This window comes from Ursus americanus, chromosome 14 (genome assembly GCF_024610735.1).
Source record: "Ursus americanus isolate L20-20 chromosome 14, mUrsAme1.1.p, whole genome shotgun sequence".
Lineage (NCBI taxonomy): Eukaryota > Metazoa > Chordata > Mammalia > Carnivora > Ursidae > Ursus > Ursus americanus.
In genome coordinates, this window is record NC_142140.1 from 58491020 (window position 1) to 58513209 (window position 22190).

A 22190-nucleotide genomic window follows, 5' to 3' on the forward strand; every position below is an offset into this window, starting at 1 on the left:
CTCACCTCTCCACGTGTTCCCTGAGCCCTGGTGTTTCACGAAAGCCACACTCCTGTTTTCTGTGATGGTTCAGGGGTTCAGTTAGGCCCCCCCTGCAGCAGAGAGACCCTTTAGTTTCCACAGTGCATCTGTCCCCGAGAATGTGATCTGTTTTGGTTCATTTGTGAACACTTCCAACTGTTGGGGTGGTTGGCACGGTTGGAAATATGTTTGAAGAATATACAGCAGTTTGCAAGCCCATAGCATTTCCCATGTGTTAAAACATTACCAATCCCAAGTGTGTAGAAATCTGGATTTTATCTATTCTAGTCTCAGCCAGAGGGGGAGGCGTTATGGCAGTTCTGTTTTAAGAAAAGTAGTACGATATATATAATGTATAGTGTTATTTCCTGAATCCGTTTTTCTTTGTGGTGGTATACAACAGAACAGCTTTCAAACTCCGTCACGTACAAAAACCGCCTGACGGACGGGGTGTGTGCTATTGAGCACAAGCATCTGAGTTGTGAACATCAGCTGAGGGAATCTGTGTTTTCCTCACCACCCCCAGATTTCACGTCGAAGCAGGTGTCCTCCGCATTATCGGTCACCTTGGGAGAATTTGTGGTTCTCACATGCTGCAGTTGTGAGTGCCTTCGGGAGGGCGCTGCGCTGCTCTTGGGTTTTCAGATATACGAATCTGTAGGTTTCGAATACATTTCAGATTTTTATCCTTTTTTCCCAAAGATTTTATTTGAGAGAGAGAGCGAGAGCATGCGTGCAGGCATGGGAGTGGGGGGAGGGGCAGAGGGAGAGAATCTCACGCCGACTCCCCACTGAGCGTGGAGCCTGACTCGGGGCTCAATCCCATGACACGTGAGATCAGGACCTGAGCCAAAATTACGGGTTGGACACCCAACCGATGGAGCCACCCAGGCGCCCCCACACGTTTATCTTTTGAGGGTAGATTTGAATTTGGGAAACAGGCTGTATTTGTCTGCTAATGCTGTGTAACAAATCAGACAAACTTAGTGGCTAGAAACGTGCTTATCGTCTCCCCGTGTCTGTGGGTCAAGGATGTGGGTGCAGCTCAGCTGCAATCAAAGTGTCAGCCTGAGCCGTAGACTTGTCTCAACTGGGAACGGATCTACCTCCAAGCCCGCTCGCGTGGCTGGTTCCTGGAGGCCGCTCTCAGTTTTTTGGCTGCTGGTCGCTGGCAACCTGCTTTGTCGCAGCAGCAAAGGGACAGTCTTTTAGCAAGATGGGGGTTACTCTGTCATGTCAGATAGTCACGGAAGTGACATCCCATCGCCTCTGCCACGTTCTGGAGGTTAGAAGCAAGCCACGGGCCTGCCTACACTCAGGGGCAGGTGCTGACGCAAGACGTGAGTACCAGACTTGGGGATCACTGGGGGACCATCTGAGTGCCCTCCACCCAGCCAGAGGTCACTCTCTGCTGAGTAAGGTGGATGGCCCAACGGGAGCAGGCCGATTGTGGTTGAGTGGGAGAGGTCATTGCTAAGTTGTGGGACCGTATTTCACAGGTATAAGAGTTTTACTCTCTCCAAAGGTGATTCCCGAGGATGCATCCAGAAACGTCATGAGAGGGCATATTGCTCTGAAATAGTTTCCCAGGGTGGCTATTGGAAGGGAAGAACTAACGACTTAATTCTGTCACGTGGGTTAATTACCCAACTTACATCACCTTGCTTGGCTCACCTCGTTTGCTAGTGGGGAATTAGAGGCCAGCCTTTGCACGTTTGAAGGAGGTGAGGATGGAATGAGAGAGAGGGAACCATGCTCACGGTGTTCCCAGATCTGGAGTCTTTCGGGTGTGGCCTGCATCCGGGCCGTGCTGCTCACCAGCTGTGTGACTTTGGGAAGTCACTTTACCTCTCTGAACCCTCATCTTATCAGCAAAATGGAGATGTTAAACCTTAGGTTATAAGGTTATTCTAAGGATTAGGGACAACATCTAGAAAGTGTGATAAATGCAAAGTGGTACCCTAGATGGGATCCTAGAGCAGAAAAGGGCCATTAGTGGAAAAACCAGTGAAATCTGAATAAACTGGGGGTTTTGGTTAATAGTAATGTAGCAACGTTGTTGTCTTGGTTGTAACACTTGATCTTAGCCAAGAGGCCGAGAAGCGATGTTGTCTTGGTTGTAACAAATGCACCCTGGTTACATGAGTTGTTAACATTAAGGGAAGCTGCGTGAGGGATATAGGAATCGTCTGTATTATCTTTACAACTCTTCTGCAAATCTAAACATATTCCAAAGTTAAAAAGTTGTTTGAAAAAAATAAGATTCTCTTTTTCACCTTTATAATGGGTGAGGAGTAATAAAAAATAATACCAGTGGTGATGAGGGTGTAGACAGGGGGATAGAATAAAATGGCGTGATCCTTCTCAACAATAACTGAGTCGTGTGTTTTCAAGAACCTTAAAAATATTTAATGCTCTCGAGCCCATCATTTCATCTCTAAAAATGTAGACTAAGACCGTAATTAGAGATGGGCGTAATGATGTTCACTTCAGCATTACTTGTAAAGCAGAAAGTGGGAACAGTCTAGATACCTGATAGTAAGAAAGATGGTTCATCAATTATGGTATATTAATTCGATGTAAATTTATGGGCAGCCATAAAAAAAAAACCTGTTTTCAAAGAATACTTAGAAAATGCCAAGGATTGGGGTGTGTGGGTGGCTCAGTCAGTTAGGTATCTGACTTTGGCTCAGGTCATGATCGCAGGATCCTGGGATCGAGCCCCGCATTGGGCTCCCTGCTCAGTGGGGAGCCTGCTTCTCTTCTCCCTCTGCCCCTCCTCCCCGCTTGTGCTCTCTCTCTCTCAAATAAGTAAATAAAGTCTTTTTTTTTTTTTAAGATTTTATTTATTTATTTGACAGAGAGAGACAGCCAGCGAGAGAGGGACCACAAGCAGGGGGAGTGGGAGAGGAAGAAGCAGGCTCCCAGCGGAAGAGCCCGATGTGGGGCTCGATCCTGGAACTCCGGGATCACGCCCTGAGCCGAAGGCAGACGCTCAACGACTGAGCCACTCAGGCGCCCCAAGTAAATAAAATCTTAAAAAAAGATTAAAAAAAAAAAGAGAAAGAAAATGCCAATGATAGAATATTAAATAAAAATGGCAGAGAAAATATACCTAGTTTTTTCCCTTGTAATTAAGAAGCTACTTACTGAGGCCAGAAGCTCAGAGCTAAAAGCTTCAAGTTTACTTTTCTAGAAAGTTTGTGGCCAACACGCAGTAAGTTATGTGTGCAGGTGTTCTGTATTGTAGCTGCGTTGTGGGAGCGCCCGATTCCTTCTTTGTGTGGTAGTGGGTGGGACTGCCTGCTCCTTGACTGCGTGTGATTGTACCACTGCCTACTGGGAAGCAGATTCCTGGAGCTGAGCTCCACAAGGGCTCGATCTTCACGTGGACTCAATTTCCGTGGAACAGACTTTTTTTTTTTTTTTAGATTTTATTTTTAAGTAATCTCTACACCCAACATGGGGCTTGAATTCACGTCCCTGAGATCAAGAGTCACATGTCCTACTGACTGAGCCACCCAGAGACCCCCATGGAACAGACTTTATTTTATTTAATTCAAGAGTTTATTTATTTGAGAGAGAGAGAGATTGAGAGCATGCAGAAGCATGGGAAGGGAGAAGGAGAAGCAGATGCCCTGCTGAGCAGGGAACCCCATGTGGGACTCAATCCCAGGACCCCGGGATCATGACCTGAGCCGAGGGCAGAGGTTTAACTGACCGAGCCCCCCAGGTGCCCCTGGAATAGGCTTTAAAGCACGGATTGGGCTGTGCACTTGAATTGAAATCTGCCCTCATGTTTCCTGTGTGGGAGTCCGTAGCTGCCACTTTGTTTGATTTCATAGCTTGGATGCCATCTCCTATCCCCACCTGTAGTTCCTTCTGTCTTACGTGTTGGTCTGCATTGATAGTTTCCTTTGTTTTCCCCTGCTAATCATGAAGCTTTCTCAGGTTTCCCATTTCTCTGCTTCCTTTCTCTGGGGAAGTAATCTGTAACATATTACTTCTTCAGTGGTCATGTCTCTCTATTTTCCATGCATCTGGGTTTTTCGACCTAGGCACTATTGACATTTTGGGCTAGATAATTAATCAAATCCCCAGTTAGTAGAAGTAATTTTTGAATTATCAGTTATGCTCATGGTAAATAAAATTTCAACTTATATGTAAGGGCATAAAACAAAGAATAAACCTCCAACCCCTCAGTCCTAGTCGCTGTTGTAACTGTTAACAGTTCTGCTGTTTTCTTCTAGAATATTTTTCCCTTTGCATATGCAAGTACATGTACAAATGTATCTTTTCAAGAAAACGTAGCTCAGGTGGCTTGTGCTGGCCGATGTACTAGTCTGCAGTTCTTGTACTTACCAATGTCTTGGGTCTCTTAGTGTGAGCACGGATAGGTCTGGGTGTGTGATAAGCTATTACTCCTTCCCTGTCCATCAGGGGCTCACCCCTTCGGCACTGTGGACATTGGGGCTGAGTCGTTGTTTGTGGGCCATCCTGGGCACTGTCGAGGTTGGGTAGCATCCCTGGCCCCACCCCTACCAGGAGCACTCCTAGTGTCTCCAGGCTTTGAGTGTCTCTGGGGGGATCCACTGGGTTACACCAGATCTCTCTCTTCATGAGCTTTAGAGTTAAACCTGACTTTGAATTCTTCCTTTGCCTCTTACTGGCTTTGGGCAGTATTTTACGTTTTGTTTAGCTTAGAAGAAAAACCTCAAACAAACAGCTTTTTTCCTTAACAAAATAGAGAGGGAGTGGTTCCTGACCTTGCAGCCATATTGGTGTGAGGGTGACGTGACATCAGGATCCTCAGGGCGCCAGCTCAGACGGCAGCTCGGGAGTGGTGCCCATTGATGTGGTTTCGAGGCCCTCCTTGGCTGGGAGGCTGCTGGTGGCCAGGGACCTCTGTGCCCCTCTGCACCATGAAGGGCTGGGCTCATGTCCCCCAGGGGGCTCCCCACCTTCTAACTATTTATTGCTCTCCTACTTGGGTCTGCCGGTTCATAGAGTAAACCCTTTCCTCACACCTGGCAACTTGACCATCCCAGCGTTTTTTTTAATTTCTAAAAAAATTATTATGGCTATATATTTGTATTTATTTGATGGTCACTTCTGAGGACCAGCCCATTGAGTTTGGAAGACACATTGAGCCTTTAACAGCAAGTTCCAGGGCAGTCGTGGACATCCTGCAGCGTGTTACAGCAATACACCTAGTTTGCACTTTGCAAACCTTCCTTTTTTCCCTGGTGTAGTTTTGAGTTTACAGAAAAGCTGCAAAGACAGTACAGAGAGTTCCCATGTAGCCCACACCCAGTGTCCCCTGGTAGTGGTGTCTTACATCAGTGTCGTGCATTTGTCACAAATATTGAACCAATATTAATACATTATGATTAACTTAAGTCCATACTTCACTTAGATTTCCTTATTCTTTCCCATCTCCCAGAAAATGTCCCTTTTCTGCCCCAGAACCCCCCCCAGGACCCCACATGACATTTAGTTGTCTGTCTCCTTAGGCCCCTCTGGGCTGAGACAGTCTCTCTGACTTTTCTTGTCTTGCATGCCTGGCCGGTCATGCAGAAGACAGGTCAGCAGCTTTGCAGAGCATCCCGGATCTGGGTTTGTCTGGTGTTTTCTCACGGTCAGACTAGGGTTGTGGTTTTGGGGAAGAACACACAGAGGGGCTCATGCCGTCCACAGCTGGTATTGGCCTTGATCCGCTGGCTGAGCCAGAACCGGGGGTTTTAAACTTTGAATTACTGCCAACATTTAAAAATCAGGGGATTTTATAATGAAAGACCTCCCAGCTCCTCAGGCTGCTTGAAGAGCTGACGACATCAGGCCACTTCCCATGTGGTGACAGAGCGAGCCAGGTGTCCTCTCTCCAGGGCCCCACATTGTCACCACCTGCCTGCCCTGGGACCTACCTCACACTTGTGACCCCAGGACGGGCTGCTGGAGCGTGGCACACTCCATCCCCCGACCCCTGCGGTGGCCGTCCACCCTTGTAGGGGAATGTCCCTGTGACAGCTCATTCCCACACAGCCCCCCAGGAGGTGGCTGGAAGTCAGAAAAGCATGTTGGAATGCTGGGGAGGGAAAGTTACCTGGGAGCACTTTGTGGTTGGTGTGAAGGACACGGCTGGCCTCTGCTGGTTGTGTGAGGCTCAGAGCCACCGGCATCTGGGACAGACGGACAGGTGGCCTCGGGTCTCCTTCCTCCAGATTGTCATCGTCGACCAGGCCTGGGTCTCGGGCTTCTAGCTCCAGAGGTGGGAGAGAAGTCCCTGTGGTTTTAAGCTGCCCGGTCTGTGGTCGTTTGTTACCGGCACCCCAGGAAACGCATTCCGTTGGTGAGGCTTGGATCAGGAAGGATGCGAGCTTTAGGAAACAGACGGCGCCCCCAGCAGACTGCATGTGTGGGACCTGCTGGGCGTGGACCGTCTCGGGGTCTCAGGGCTGCTGCACCGGAGTTCTGGTTTTGTGGCACCACTGAGCCTCCCTGGTTTGGCCTCCGAGTGTTGGGTGGAGTCAGGTCCAGTGTGTCCCTCCAGGAGTTACTTTTAGAGAGCAAACAGTTTCCCTATTTGCCACTGGCCAAGATTTGGGGACATTTTTCGTGGTCACGGCTGGAATGGTCCTGGCATCAAGTGGGTGGGGCCAGGGATGCCGCTCAGCCCTCCAGAGTGCCCACCCCTCCAGAGAGTGACCTGCCCCCAGTGCCCCCAGTGCTGGGGATAGAAAGCGTGGAGCAAGGTGACCTTTGGATTCTAGAACATTCCATGGGTCTCGGCACAGAGCTGTGTGGAGGCAGCTGGAACTCTGGGAGGATGAGCTGGTAGCCTGTCCTCACTCAGCATGTTTTACCCTCCGGAGGCTGCAGGGCCGACCTGCAGAGTCAGGCGAGCCCCAGCTTGGAGCAGAAGCCTCCGCTGCGTCCCACGTGAGAGCAGGGTCGAGGTGACAGCACAGCCCACACACTGGGGCCTCGAAGGCAGATGAGCTGGCGTGCTGCCAGCTGCCACTCACCCGACAGTCCCCGCACACCTACGATGACACGCGCTCCCTGGAAGGCGGATGAGGAGGGGCAGACCGTCTTCTGGCCTCGGAGGGGAGCACGGGGCAGGCCTCCTGGGCCAGAACCAAGCAGAAGCAGGCCAGATTTGCTGCACTTCCAGGGAGGCTGTCTGTGTTGTGTGCATTCCTCCAACAGAGTGTTCCCTGCGCACTTACGCTGAGAATCTGAAAAGGAAGCCCTGCAGGGCCTTGAAGCAGTGATGTCCAGCTCTCTGTGAGGAGTCCACAGACTTTCTGTACAGGGCCAGAGGGTAGGTATTTTCAGCTTTGCAGGCCAGCAGTCTTTGTTGCAGTTACCGGGTTCTGCCTTTGTAGGTACAGATGTGCCATAGATGGTGTATAAGTGAATGGGCATGGCTGTGTTTGAATAAAACTTTATTTATAAGCCAAGTGGTGGGCCAGATAGATCAGCATTGCCTTCTTCCCAATTCAGAGGCCTCTCCTTATTAAAAGTGGTATTTGACACATGACTATCCCTTTCTTCTTCTCAGGCTGGTTTCATCTCCTCTCTGAGCCTCAGTTTCCCCATCTGTAGAGCAGGGATAGTTATACTCCTTATGGGTTGTGTGTAGATTGTTAGGTATTGTTGGATGGTAGTTCTCATCTGGGGCGATTCTGCCCACAGCGGACACCGGGTGATGTCTGGGGATGTCTGTGGTTGTCACGACTGGGGGTGCCCCTCGCATGGAGGGGGTGGGGCCAGGGAAGCTGCTCAGCCCCCACAGTGCCTGGGATGCCCCTCAGAGAATGAACCAGCCCTGAATATCTGTGGGCCCCAGCGGGGGAGACCCTGGTGTGGATGAACGTGTTGAATAAGGTAATTGCAAAGACCAGGATGCCACATTCTATTGTCTTTCTTTCTTTGGCCCACAGCTTCCCTCTTATTTTCCGGAATTCTCCATCCATAAACCTTTGCCCTCCTCCAGGCCCGGGCGCTGGCTGCACACTCAGCAGGCCTCCCGAGCGAATGTGCCACGGTGCCCGGGTCGGCCTGAGCTGCCGGAGAGGCTTGCTCCAGCAGGACCCCATGGTGGGTGCACCGTGGCTGCCCCCGGGACAGCTCAGCCACCTGTCTTCCCCCACCCCTGTTCCTGTCACAAGAGCGAACTTCCCCTGTTGATTAGCATATCCTGTTTTTAGCGTCTTTCTCTTCTAGGTTTTATATAATCATGTCATTATTAGGCGCTGTCACAGGGACTTAATGCTCCCTCAGTCACACTTTGAAGCGTTCCCTGGCATCGGCAGCTAATTGCCCGTCGTCACTCTCTGCTTTTCTCTTTTTCAGTAAACTTTCATTTTAGAATAGTTTGAGATCCCCAGAGAAATGGGGCAGGCAGCACAGAGTTCCCACGGAGCCCACACCCAGGTCCCCTGCACTCGCCATCTTCCCTCGGTGTGCTACGTTTGTCACAGATAATAGACCAATATCGGTGTGTCGTTATTAACTGAAATCCATACCTTGGATTTCTCTACTTTTCCCCTCATTTCTCTTTTTCTGCCCCAGAACCTCATCCAGGACCCCACATGACGTTCACTTGTCATATCTCAGGCCCCCTGGGCTGTGGCGGGTTCTCAGAACTTCCATGTGCATAAACCATGTCCCACTCTGGGGGTGGGTCACGTGGGCTGTTACCAGTGGCGATTTTGCTCACCAGGTCTAGACATTTTGGGTGCCCTTTGCAGCCAAGGCTTGCTAGCCAGTCGATAAAGAAGAGGTATTTACTACCAAGTGGGGGGCTGGATTTTTTTCAAGGTGATGGGAGAGCAATTGCCGTCTTAAGAATTTAAAGGTGGCAGCTCTGTGGCTGTGAGTGTTCCCTGTGCTGGACGGTCTGAGATAGTTTCGCTGGGTGATGGTCTGGGGCAGTGTGGAGCTTTTCCATGTGACCCAGGCAGGGTCTGGTTTCGGAATGAGATCAGAACGCTCTCTCCGCAGTGGTGTCTGGCTCTGAGTATCTGTGGCTAAAACAGTGCCATGTTTTAACAGACCGTCTTCCGTTCCAGGGGTCGCAAGCTGCAGCCCTTGTGCTGAATCCAGACCTCCTGCTTCTGTCAAGTTTTATTGGCACATGGCCGCCCCCTTTGTCTACTACAGCCAGGCTGAGTAGTAACGACAGAAAACACCTGCCTCACAAAGCCAGAGGTATTGACCATCTGGCCCTTCGTGGGAACACTTTGCTGGGCCCTGGTCTTGTCCACAAAGCCGGTACCACGAGTTCTGAGCGATGAAGAAGTCGTGGCGTGTGACTTACTCTGTGACGTGTCTTATGTAGCGCAGAGCACCGATGATAAAGCAGTTGTGCGCTGTTAATGATGTCAGGTGCTGATGGAAGCGTCTTACAGATGGTCTGTTTGTTTTTTTAAAGGATTTTGTTTATTTGAAAGAGAGAGAGAGAGCACAAGCAGGGGGAGTGCCAGGCAGAGGGAGAGGGAGAAGCAGGATCCCCGCTGAGCCAGGAGCCTGATGTGGGGCTTGATCCCAGGACCCTGGGATCATGACCCGAGCCGGAGGCAGACGCTTAACCAACTGAGCCACCCAGGCGTCCCCAGATTTTCAGCTGTTTAATCTGGAAAGCACTCGTGGGGTCAGTGCTCCCATCATCTCTGTGTTACAGATTGAGAAACTGAGGCACGGAGGAGGCCGTGAGCCAGGAAGTCAGGACAGACAGTGCGCCCCAGCACTGCCTCTCAGATGTAAGAATACCCACCCACCCCCTTCCGTGGGACTGTGTCACCATTTTAATTCTCAGTGGAAATAGAAATCTGTTTCTACATATTTTCTTTTCTCGCTCCTTAATCAACTGCCCGTCCCTCCATATATTACAATTCCAGGTGGTGGGGTTTGATGACCTTGCACAAGGGAGCAGTCCTGCCCCCAGGACTGTGTCTGGGGACATCTGGGGTCATCACAGCCAGGGGCTCCTGGCATCAAGGGGCGGGGGTCAGGGATGCCGCTCGGCCCCCACTACACCCAGGACGCCCCTGCAGAGAATGACCTGACTGTGTCAGCAGTGCCAGATCTGGGGGGGAGAAGACCCTGTGTTAATTACTTGGACAAAAATTGAGTCAGATCCCTGTCCACATGTGAGAACAGAATAAACCCCGATGGTCCTGGTGGGAACCAGGTGACCCCCACCTGGGCTATGTGGGGGGAGGGCTGGGAGGGCCTCTGAGTCACCATGGACCCGAGATCACAGGGCAGCAGCACTCCCTCCTCCTTCTCTATTCAGCTTCTGGTTCCTGGAGACCTTTAACCCCGGGGTCAAGCAAGCGGTGCCCTCGTGTCAGGTCTGGTCAGGGGTGTGACGGCGCCTGCCCTGGGTCTGTCCTGGCAGAGCCTGCCGTCAGCTGTGTCACCTCCCCCCTGGGTGCCTCCCCACCATCCGGGCCCCCAGGCTTCTCCTCCCCCTTCATTTGCAATCAGAGCCTCGTCAGGGTGACATATTTAGATGGTTGCTGTGGTGACGAGGGAAGGCTGGGCTGATCGCCGCAGTGCGTGAAGGACAGCGCTGCATTGCTATATCAAGCCTCCACGCAGGCAAGCGCTCCTGCCTGCCGCAGGCCGGGGGGCGTCAGTGTGGGAAGTCGAGGGGGGCTCAGAAGCCCCCGTCCCACCCACTCATTTCCCAGAGAAGTGAACTGCAGCCTGGGCAGGGGGAGATCTGCCATCTGCCCTCTGCCCTCTGCCGGGTCCGGGCGGCCCATCTCCACTGGGGGCTGAGCTGGCCCCTGGGGCGGTGGGGGCTGCCTGGGGATATCGGGCTCCTCACAACTGGGGTGCTCTTGGCCTCCAGCGAGCGGGGTCACGGGGTGCTGCTCGACCCCCCCCAGCGCCCGGGAGGCCCCACGGAGAGTCAGCGGTGCTGTTTGGGGGTGGGGGTAGGGAGATACCCTGCTTCAGAGGGAAGGAGGTGAAGGCAGTGGCTTCATTCAGTTTCAGGAACTAGGTGCTGGCATTTACGTTGCGATAATTCATGAAATCCCAAAGATTTCATTTTCTTACCCCTGTTGTTAGGCTGCTCTCCCCTCGTTGAATTTCTCGTGTCCCATTGGGCTCCTGTGTCTCCCCAGATTATCAGGTTGATAGATGTTGGGAAAACAAGAAAATGAAAAATCCAGTGCTGCTCAGTGCTTACCATTAGCAACCTGTGATGGTTGAACACGCAGGTGCAGATGTCAGGTGAGCCAGTGCTGACAGCAGGCACGTCCACCCTCCGCTGATCCGGCGCCCCTGGTATCAGACCCTGTTGGTGGCAGGGCCCCGTGGGTGTCTTGGACAGTGATGTCTGCTTGGTGCCATCTTGCAGAAATCAGCTCGTCACCAGCCACAATATGCTTTCCGTTGGCCAAATGGGATTTGGGAGTAATCCGAGGGAGGTGGTTTGCGCCTGATTCTATTAGGGGTCTGATCCGCTCTGGTCCCTGGGCCGGGGGGTGGGGGCTGTGGTGTAGGTTAGTCCGGGCCTGAGCGTTCAGAGGAGGCTGACCCTCACCGAAGTGTATCATTACGGTACTCACAAGAGCTTTGCGGGGGAAATTAGGGAATGCACTTGGCCAGGACTGACGGAGCTTCTCTCTGGGTCTGGTTCCTAACAGCTCCTTGAAGGACCGACTGGTGAAGTGTCAGCACTTAGCGATCATCTGGTCTAAGATGGGCTCCCTCTCCCCTCCCGGCTCACTTCCTCCTTTCTAAAATCAGAATTCTAATTTGTCTCTTCAAGACCCTCTCTTAGTAGACTGCTTTTTAGAGTAGCATTAGGTTTATGGAAAAATGGAGCAGAAGATAGAGTTCCCACACAGCCGCCGCCCCTCCACGTTTCCCCGTTCCCGTCTTGCTTTAGCACGGCACGGTTGTGGTCATGGATGAGCCAATATTGATATGTGACCAGTAACCGAAGTCCTAGTTGACATTCGGGTTCAGTCGTTGCCACCCCCTGGCCCGGGAGATCGATAACGGGGTTCTACCCGAAAAGGGCTTTACCCCCAAGAGGGGACAGGGCACTCAGAGGTGGCAGCAGCTCATGAGCTAGTGTGTCCAGTTGGGCACAGAACCTCAAATAGAAGCTTCAGGAAGCCGTTGTGTAGGCTGTCGAGCAGGGCTCCTCCTTCCCTGCAGGGACTCTGGTCGTCATGACTGGGGTTGTCCTGGCATCAAGTGGCTGGGGGATGCTGTTCAGTCCTCCCCAGCGCCCAGGTTGCCCCCTCCCCCCACCCCACACAGAGAATGACCGCAGTGCTGGGGTGCGGGGGGGGGAGGCCTGAATTCTAGATGGAGGGGCAGTTGTGTTTGCGCTTAGTAGGGCTGTGCCAACCCTCTGGAAAAATCCTGGAGGCTCCGATTGAGCAAAGTGGGTTGTGACGTGCCTTCCTCCCAGATGAGACGTCCTGTGTCAGTTCGGGCTGGCTCCTCAGTTCCTTAATCCAGAGTTACTGACGATGGGCTCTAAGGGGCGCAGCCCAACGCGACTCCTTCATCAGGGGTTGACCCGTCATCTCCCCTAATATCCGGTTTCACGGCCCTGCTTTTGGCAGTTTCAGATCTCCAGGGTTGGGAGCTAAGGGTCCCCCTGCCCATGCCCCCCACTCACTATTCAGAGACATTGGGCTTTAAATCTGTCGAACCCTTTCAGAATTACAAGGGAAGTAGAAACCACTGGGAAATTAATGGTGGAAACCCCTGGAGTGCCCTTGGCTTGTGATCCACGTGTTTCGTCTTCCCTTTTCCCATTGACGAATGATGCCGCTGATGGCTGCCGCCGAGAATGGGGACCTGCGTGACCGGGCTCGCTCCAGGCCAGGCCTGCGCTCGCCGAGCCCCTGTGCCTGTCCCACAGACACACAGCGGGGTTCTGGCCCTTCCTGTGTCACAGGCGAGCTTCTGGGGGGGACCTGGCCCATGTCACCCAGCTCTGTGGGAGCGGCCTGTTCTCCCCAGCTTCCCCCAGCTCCGCAGGCCTCCCCTCCGCGCCAGCTGGGCGTCAGGAAACCCCGTGGTAACGGCGCACGTGCTGTGCGGGGTGCGGTGAAGCCCGGCGGCTGGCAGAACAGATGCAGCCCCTGCACAGCGGGGTCTCGCCCCTCCTGGGATGCTGGACTGAACCCCTCGATTCTGGCGGTGCCAGCAGCCCCGGGACTTCTCGAGGGCCAAGGACCACATCCTGGAGTCGGTGCAGTGGCTGGACAACTTTGCAGATAGCCTAAAAGCCCCTGAATCAGACACTTGCAAAGGGTGAAGGTTATGGTCTGTGAATTCGATCTCAGTGTAAAGGAAAGGCAAAGACAAGGGAAGCGTGTGGACAAGGTGAGGGTCCCAGGTTGTAAGAAGTGCTGCCCTGGATGAATGTCGGTGGTAGTAGTCCTTCCGATGCGGGCGCCCCGATGGCCACCGTTGGAAACCGTGTCCATTTCCAGGTGTGGTTTAGCTCTCCCTCGGCACCGGGCACTTCCCCCGGAGCTTTCTTAGTCTGTGTCTGAGGTCGGCCTGCGTCCCCGGCAGTGCCTCGGGCCGGGGTCTGCGTGGGGTCAGCAGGCTCTGCTGTCGTTCTCTTCAAGTTTGGCATAATTTTTGAACGAGGGATCCCAGTTTCATTTGGCTTCCGGCTCTGCAAATTCTGAAGCCTGTCCTGCTGCCGGGTCCCAGCTCCTCGTCCCGCTGCTGGCCCTTCGAGAGGGCTTGTGGTTCCCTCTGACGGGGAAAGTGAAAGCCCTGCATCTTTGCCTGGATGAAGGTCACAGGGACAACTGGGCGTCAGCTGGTGCACCTGGCAGCCTGCGGTCTCGTGGGCCCCGGGACAGAGCTGTAGGGTCCGTTGCTCAAGCTGGCCTGGGCTGAGCGCAGCCAAGGTGGGGGCGCCTGTGGTGGTCGCCTAGGTGCGCAAGTTCAAGTGCAGGCTGGTGCTGTGGGCTGGGGGCGGGGAGATCTGCGGTTGGTGCAGGTGAAGGCAGAGTGAGAACCTACCTTTGAAAGGATTCATGACACCATGTTCACAGCAGCACGAGTCACATCACCCAGGAGGTGGAGACACCCAAGTGTCCCATCAGTAGCGAAGGGATACACGCAGTGTGTCCACCAGGCACAGGAGCGTCACCCGGCCACGAACAGGGGCGAGGCACCGACAGGCACTGCTCCCGGGGACGGACCCTGAGCCCACGACGCTCAGGGAGGGAACCAGACACAGAAGGCCCCACGGTGTGTGAGTCCACGTGTGTGACACGTCCAGAACAGGCTCCTCCACGGATGGGAAGGGGGCTCGTGGGGGCTGGGGAGGGGTGGGGAGTGACCGTCAATGGGGACGGGGTTTCTTTAGGGATGATGAAAAGCCCTAAGGTTGGTAGTGGTAATAGTTGCACACTCAGAAAATGCTAAAAAGCACTTTATTGTGCACTTGCCGTGTGGCTGAGAACCCATCTCAGTAAGACTTAGATAACGATGCTCGTCATCAGTCACTTTGCGGGTTTTGACAGCCTCCCCCAGTTGTGTAAGGAGCCACCATGGGTGCAGCTGGGCTCATGGTGCCCAGGACCCCCTGCACTGGTTTTGCAATGTCTTGTGAGTCTTTAATTGATTCAGAAATAAAAACTTGAAGGATCATGTACATAGATGACCCCTGCAAGGTTGAGGCAAGTCGCGGCCTCTCGGTCGGGTCATAATTGCTCTGGCCTTCCTCGCTCATTCTCTGGTGTGGCCTCCGGCTGGCAGCAGTGTCTCCCCGCCCCCCCCCATTGAGGCGTTTCTGAGCCCCCGGCGCCACCTGCAGGTGATGGTGGGAAGTTCAGTTCTCCGTCCCAGCCCCTGGTTGACAACAAAGTGGCCCAAACTCCCAGAAAGGGAACCAGCATTAAATCTTTGAACTGAGTAATTTTTTAAAAGATGTATTTATTTGAGAGAGAGAGAGCATGGGGAGCAGCAGAGGGAGAGAGAATCCCAAGCCGACTCCTCGCTGAGCGCGGAGCCTGACACGCGGCTCGATCCCACAACCCCAAGAAACCAAGAGTTGGACACTTAACCGACTGCGCCACCCAGGAGTCCCCAGAATTGCGTGTTTTAAAATAATTTTATTGTTTCAAAAGGTTTTAAATGTATTTGTGAGAGCAAGAGAGTGCAAGCAGGGCGAGTGGCAGGTAGAGAGAGAAGCAGGCTCCCTGCAGAGCAGGGTACCCTGCGCAGGGTTTGATCCCAGGAACCCAGGATCATGACCCGAGCCGAAGGCAGACGCTTCACTGACTGAGCCACCCAGGTGTCCCATAACCTTTTAATTTTAAAATAATTTTAGATTTTCGGGAGAGTTTCAAAGAGAGTTCCTGTCTGCCCATCGCCCAGTCTCCCCCACACCTCCTGGACCCACGGTCTGTTTGTGTCAACCATGCACTTCTGTGAACCCAGCCCCACTTTGTTCAGATTTCAGCAGTTTGCCCCTAATGTCTTTTTCTGCCCCGGGACCCCATCCAAGACACCACTTGGTATTTGGTCCTCACGTCTCCTTAGGGCGACCCCAGTGAGTTGGTGGGTGCCCTGGGGCAGGGGCTTGACTCAGTTTCCACCTCTTCCTCACAGAATGACCGTGAGGGTCAAGTGATGTGGGCAAACATCTTTACAAAGCATGAAAAGTATGATTGTGTGATCCTTTCATCCTTTGAGTTTGGGAGCCTTTGGACAATTTAGCAGCCATGACCTTGCAAACTTCTCACAGACCTTTCTGGCAAATTGCCTTCTTAAGTCCCACCTCTGCACCGGGAGGCCTGTCTCCGAGGCTGGCAGGGCAGCTGACGGGCAGAACCCCTGGATGGTCTTTGCGGCGGTCTGACCATGAGCTCGAGATCCTTCTCGCTGCTGCCACCACCAGATGACGTGTTTCTGGCCCAATGATGCTCCAGTGAGGTGTTCCGTTTTTCTTGCAGGGAGCGGACGTGTGGTTCCTGAACCTCGGCGCTGAAGACAGCTCGGCCTCGTGCACAGGTCAGTGTCGTGACGTTTTCTTCCTCCGCTGTCGAAGTGAACGCGGGATGTGCGTGGCCGGGCCGGGGAGAGGGAGGAGCTTGGCTCGGTGTGGAGGGTAGCCTGTGCGGAGCCACTGCCCGAAGCAGAGCCAAGTGTCTGGACGGGACGGATCTCTCAAACCTGGCGCCCGTCCTGGCGACTGCGAGGCACCGCAGGGCCTTGGGAGGACTCTGAGCTCGGGTCCTGCTCTCTGTCCGTCCGTCTCATTCACAAAGGGTGTTGGGTGGCTTTTGTCCTGTGGGGGAAGGGGCGGTGTGACAGTGAGCGGGGGGAGGCTGCAGCGGCCTGCGGCGGCCCCCAGGCTCCCCTTCCGCCCGCCCATGGAGGGCTCTGCTGCTCTCCTGCGGTGTCCTCTGTCCTGTGGGCTTTAAAATCAACTTCAGTTTCCGGCAAAAATTCTTATGGGACTTTGATTAGGGTTGTGTTTCATTTGTCAGTACGTTTGAGGGACATCGGATGTCTTTATAATGTTGGATATTCCCAAGCTGTGTGTGCGCGTGTGTTTAAATGAAAAAACGTTAGAAAAGGAGGCAGACCCTGAAGACGCACATCCCATGGGTCTGTCTCCATAAAGTTTCTAGAAAAGGCCCGTCCGCAGGGACGGGAAGGTGCTTGGTGGCCGCCAGGGGCTGGGGTGGGAATGGGGACTTGCTGTGGGTGTGCACCAGGAGCTACGTGAGGGGCGGTCTCTTACCAGAGACTCCTCGCCTTGTGTGCTTCCAACCGGCGAGTTCTGGGGACTGCAACGTGCACCTCAGTAAGGCTACAGGGGATGTGTGTGGCTTCACTCAGGAGAGAGGCCATCTCTGAGGACAGAGGCCAGGAGCTGCGATGGGAGCCCCGGGCTGGGTGTGACGTGTGGGTGCCCAGCTGGTCCCATGCAGATGACCTCCCCTGTGGCGCCCGTGTCACAGAGTTGCCAGCCAGGGGGGTGTTTGGAGACCGCAGCCGGCCGGTGGAGGTGGACTGACGTCCTGTGGAAAGGACAGTGCAGGCAAAGGAGAAGCCAGGCGCCCAGAGCCCCCACCTGGTGACAGCGTGCCTGCCCAGTGACAGTGTGATGGCGTCTTGGTGAGCGTTCTCCCCCCATCCCTCCGTGAGTTCCATCCACATGCGTGATTCTGGATAAATAGGGTTTACTCTTGAACGTGCTCCTTCTGCCTGATGGGCCGCTTTCCTTGTCAGTAAACCTGCGTTTTCCCTCATCTTTCCTGACGCCGGCTTGGCATTCCACATCACAGGCAAATTGTTAGTCACTCCTTTTGAAATAATTTTACACTTGATTTAATTGCTCTGTGGGGGTGTTTGTTTTCCTGTTTTTCTTCTCTCTCTCTTTTTACATTCTGCGAGGAATGTGTTCGTGCAAACGTGGTGCGTCCTTGGCCGGTTGTCGTTGGGGGCGAACTCCCATTCGTAGGTCTGCCGTGCGTGGCAGGGAGGGAGAGCATCAGGGTGTCGCCCTCCACAAGTGCCGGTCCCCTCGGTTGTCTCCCCGGCCGTCTGAGCAGCCGGGCCAGTTTCAGGGCTACTGGGTCGGGTTGCTGGGGATTCTGCAGCCCCCAGCTATGCCTTCTGTGAGCGCCCTTACGGACCTTCCTGGAGGGGGTCTCTCCGCCTCGTCAGCAACGTTCTTGAGCTCTTCATACGTGGTGTTTGAACTTTCCGCTTTCTGTGTGTGGACGCTGCCTGGTGTCCGTGACACCTGCTGTGAATATTGCTCTGAGTGGGCCGTCCACTGGACTCACCGTGGGCTTTCTCCTACGGATCGAGCACACTGGCACTCGCCCTTGTGTTTTCTTTGGCATTCCCCCAAATTTCAAGATGCTAGAAAGCAATGCACCTGTCTTTTGTTCAGATTGCATCTTTTATACTTAAATCTTCAACGCAGACTCACTGCTTGGTCTGAGCCCCACCGTGCGGGGTGGGGTGGGGGACACTGGGCAGTGTGGCGAGGGGAGGGGCACTGAGGGAGGGGTGCAGAATGAATCGGTGAGCTGGCCCACTGTGGGCAGACCTGGCAGGGGCTCTCCTGCAGGAACTCCTCGGAGGGGGGATGCCAGGCTTTCCCTGGTCCTGTTTTAACTAAATAGTCACTCGCAGAGCTCAGGCACTGTGTGAGGTGTCTGTGGGCACCTGGCCAGGGTTTACCATCTCTGAGCAGCCGGGTGTCGCCAAGCGAAGGCTGCTGCCACCTCTCCTGTGGCAGGACCAGCCCTCCAGCAGATACCAGAGCTAAAGGACTAGCAGGAGTTTGGGGTGTTTGCTCCTGGAGTGTTGGGTGGGAGGTCTGGGCCACAGTGCTGCAGTTCCCCCTGGCGGCCACGAGGGGGCAGAGAAGGTCTGCAGGCCAGGCCTCCAGCCGGGTGTGAGTGGAGCTGAGGCGGGGCAGGCAGGTGCAGGCCCGCACCTCAGGTGTTTCCAGCCCTCCGCTTGCCCCTCTTGGAGCTCTGTGACCACCCTGTCCCATTCTTCAAGACATTCCAGCCCCGAGGGTTCCCTGGTCAACCTGTCCCAGGCCCTCTCGCCCCCCACCTTGCAGATCCCGAGCCTCCCCTGATTGGGACCAGCATCTGCCAGTGGGCCCCTTCCATTGGGTGGAGAAGGGAGGAGGGAAGCGCTGGCTTTGTGACCTTGGGGCACCTGCACCCCCAAACCCACCCTGGACCCGGGCATGGTCTGGCACAGCAGAAGCTTTGGCACAGAAATGAAAACACAAGATTGGGGGTGGGCAGCCTGGCTGCTGCACCCCCACCTCAAAGACTGAGCCTTGCTTCTGGAACGTTCCCTCCTCCCTCCTCTGGAGCAGCAGCTGGTGGCTCCAGCCCCACACAGCCCTTCCTTTGGGGACAGCACCAACCGTCAGCAGCCCCCCCCCAGGCGTCCCAGGCCTGGAATCTGGCTGGTGTCGCCGTGCAGCACCTGTGGCCTAGTGTCTGGCCTGTGTCACACCTGCTAGTGCAGTCGGCTGCATGCTTACTGCCTGGGTAAGGGGTAGCCCTCCCACAGACTTGGTCCCTTCCCTCCGCAGGGGTTTCTGAGTGGGTGCCTGGGCCGGGCTCTGGGGAAATGGCAATGACCAGAACAGGGAAAACCCTTGGCTCCCGCAGAGCTGACGTCCTAGCAGGACCTGGGGACCCACTGCGGCTTTCCCTGCCTCAGCACTGCGGACATCAGGTGGGTCACTCTTTGGGGGTGTTCCCAGTGCTATGGGGGCGGGGCAGCCTCCCTGGCCCCACCCACTCGATGCCAGGAGCTCCACCATGGAAACAACCACAGATGTCCCCAGACATGGCCTGTGGTCCCCTGGGGACAGGACAAGAACCCTGCCCTAATGGTTTCTCTCACACTCTGTCTTTAACGGGGATCCTGGCCACTGGGTGGGTCTTCCTGCTGCCTGGGAAGCTCTGGAGGCTGGAGCTGACGCTCGCCTCCTGGAGTGGCAAGCCAGTGTTGCACCAGCCTGGCAGCTGCCTGGGACAGCTCAGACCCCCTGTCCCCTGAGGGCACTAGACTTTCCCTCGGAAGTCACCTGGGCTCGGGTGTTCCGGGCCCTCATGGTGCTAGCTTTCCTTTGGATGAGACATCGTCTTTGAGCTGAATCCGGTGTCTAGAGCTGCGATTTCCAGCGTGGTAGGCACGAACTACCGGCAGCCCCGAGCACCCAAACTGGGGCCACTGTGGAAATGAGATTTTGCATATATTAGGTTAAATCTATGATTCTTAACTGAGGGCGCTCTTGCCCCCAGGGGACACTGGACAGTGTCCAGGGACATCTGTGGTCGTCATACTGCAGGTATAGTACTGAGTGGGTGGGGCCAGGGACGCCACTCAACCACCACGCCTCCGCGGAGTGGCCGGCCCCCGGTGTCCATGGTGCCGGGGGAGGGGGAGAACACTCTGGACAAGGACACGGCAGAAAGTACAAAAGAGCTCCGTAACCTTCAAACAGCAGAGTGTGTTTTTCTGATGACTCCCTATTGTCCTGGGAGCTTTTGAGCATTCCCGCCCGCTGCAAGCGCAGCTGGAGCCTTTTGTCTCCAGAGGGGCCCTTGTGTGGAGCAAACCCCCCCCCCCAGCCTGCTCGTCAGAGTGTCCGCGCGCGCTGCTCTCCCCCGCGGGTTACCCACTTCAGGTCTGTCCCAGGCATGTGGAAATGCAGTTGTTATCAGTTCTTTCTGCAGACAAGCTGTTCTCCTGCAAGAACTGCCAAGATAGTCGAAACCTTAAAACGTTCTGCTCGCGAAAGGTCACGGGCTGCCGCCGCCGTCCCAACAGAAAGCACATACAGAACATGCATAATTCGGGGCCCTGCCGCAGCCCACGGCGCCCGGAACCCTCTCCCTGCAGCCTGCGGGCTCTGAGCTGGCAGACGGGGACGCTGGTGCTTCCCAAGGCAGCAGGGACGGCTCACACAGGAGCGTGACCCTCCCCTGCGGGCGCTTCCCCGGGGCTGTGAGGCCCCAGGGGCCACGGGCCACATCATGGGAGGTCTGTGGCCGTTACGACTGGGTGCTTGGGCCAGGGGTGCTGCTGAGTCCCCATAGCACCCAGGACGCCCCCAGAGAGTGACCCACCCCATTGTCCACCACGGCGAGGAGAGAAATCCCGGCTGCACGGGACTCTCGCCTTCGAGGGGGTGTCAAGATCACACCTTCTTGTCCACGTGCACCACTGCCTGGTTTCCACCCATGTTGTTTCCCAGACCCTGTGGGCCAAGGTGTGCCAGAAGGTTCTATCTCACGGGCTGGCTAGTGCTATGACCACCTGATTTTACCCATTTGACAGGACCCCAGCGCGTTCACATGGGGGATTGTTGGAGTAGGGGCCCCCTCAGCAGGGCCGCTAGAACCGGAACAACCCAGTGGCCACACACGGGCGGAGACCATGCCTCCATGGGCACAGGGATGTTGCTGGGCAACCGCTCGCACAGTCAGCTTCCCTCGGGGCAGGGCATGGCACACACGCGCCCGTCGCTAGTCATCCAGCTGCAGCCTCTTGACTCAAAACAGACACAGGACGACAGTCACATATGACAGGAAGGTGGGGGCGGGGGAGACGGGAGCCATGTGCTGGGCAGTGGGGTCTCTGCATCTTCCCAGGGCCCATTCTCAGCCCGATTCCCTTGGAGCCAGTGGGCTGGTGGCTCATTTCCTTCCTTCCCACTTCATGCTTTCAGTTTGCAAACTGAGTGCTGGGGCCCCTCCGGGCCAAACTGCTCATAGCTGCCTGCAGAAGCCCCCGGTGCAGGACCCAGGACACGGGGTCCACGGGACAGAGGGGGTCCACGAGACATAGGGCTCAGGCACGGCCTGGAGAGGGCCCGCTGGGGCGTGCTCAGCAGTGGGAGGCAGGGAGAGGGACCTGGGGGCCCAAGAGCTGTGCTGACTTCAGCCTGGCAGAGGCCTGAGTGGGGGCTCCAGATGCAGGTCCGTGGGTTGTTGGGGGCTTGCCTCTAATGGCCACAGATGGAATCACCGGTGGTCTCTAATTGTCACTGGTGTCCCCCATGCACTGGTAACCGGAGGTGAGGCCTTTGGAGGGGTGATACTGTGGTTTCTAGTAAGGTTTCTTACTAGGAAAGATGTATCTTGGTCTTCATGCACTATTCCCGGCTCACTGCTCCCCAGACTTTGGAATGTCTGAGTGAAAGGAGCATCCCTGTATGTGACTGACCCTGACAGTGATCGGAAAACCCCAGGGCGCTCTGTCCTTCCGTCTCACAGAGAGTGTGTAACGGGTGACCACACACCCGGCTCCACCCTGTTTATCAGCTCCTGGTTCTGCAGGTCAGCAGTGTGGACGGCGTGGCTGGTGCTGTGCTCTGGGCCTCACCAGGCTCGGCGAGAACGAGTGCTCGTGGAGGCATGGTGGAGAAAGAAGCCTCTCCATGATCACTCCGGTTGTCAGCAGGATTCAGCTTGTCTTGCTAGCAGCCAGCAAGAGGCCACCCTGAGCTCTTAGAGGCCACTCTCAGGTCCTGTCCAAGCCACATGGTCTCCTCCACTGGCCTCCTCACACTCCCAGTCTCTCACGTTAGGAAGGTCCCTGACCCTTTGAAGGCTCACCTGATGAGGCCAGGCCCACCCAGGTGCGTTCCC

General features: G+C 55.1%; 1 protein-coding gene across 3 annotated transcripts in view; it reads left to right on the plus strand.

The window, feature by feature from the left end:
• The window catches only part of GNG7 (G protein subunit gamma 7), a 120845-nt gene that overhangs the window by 14918 nt on the left and 83737 nt on the right, over positions 1–22190 (plus strand). For all 3 annotated transcript variants that reach the window (XM_087867421.1, XM_045800099.2, XM_045800097.2), the window contains exon 2: positions 15993–16050. The gene's annotated coding sequence lies outside the window, so the exon portion shown is untranslated. The remainder of the gene's footprint in view (positions 1–15992; positions 16051–22190) is intronic.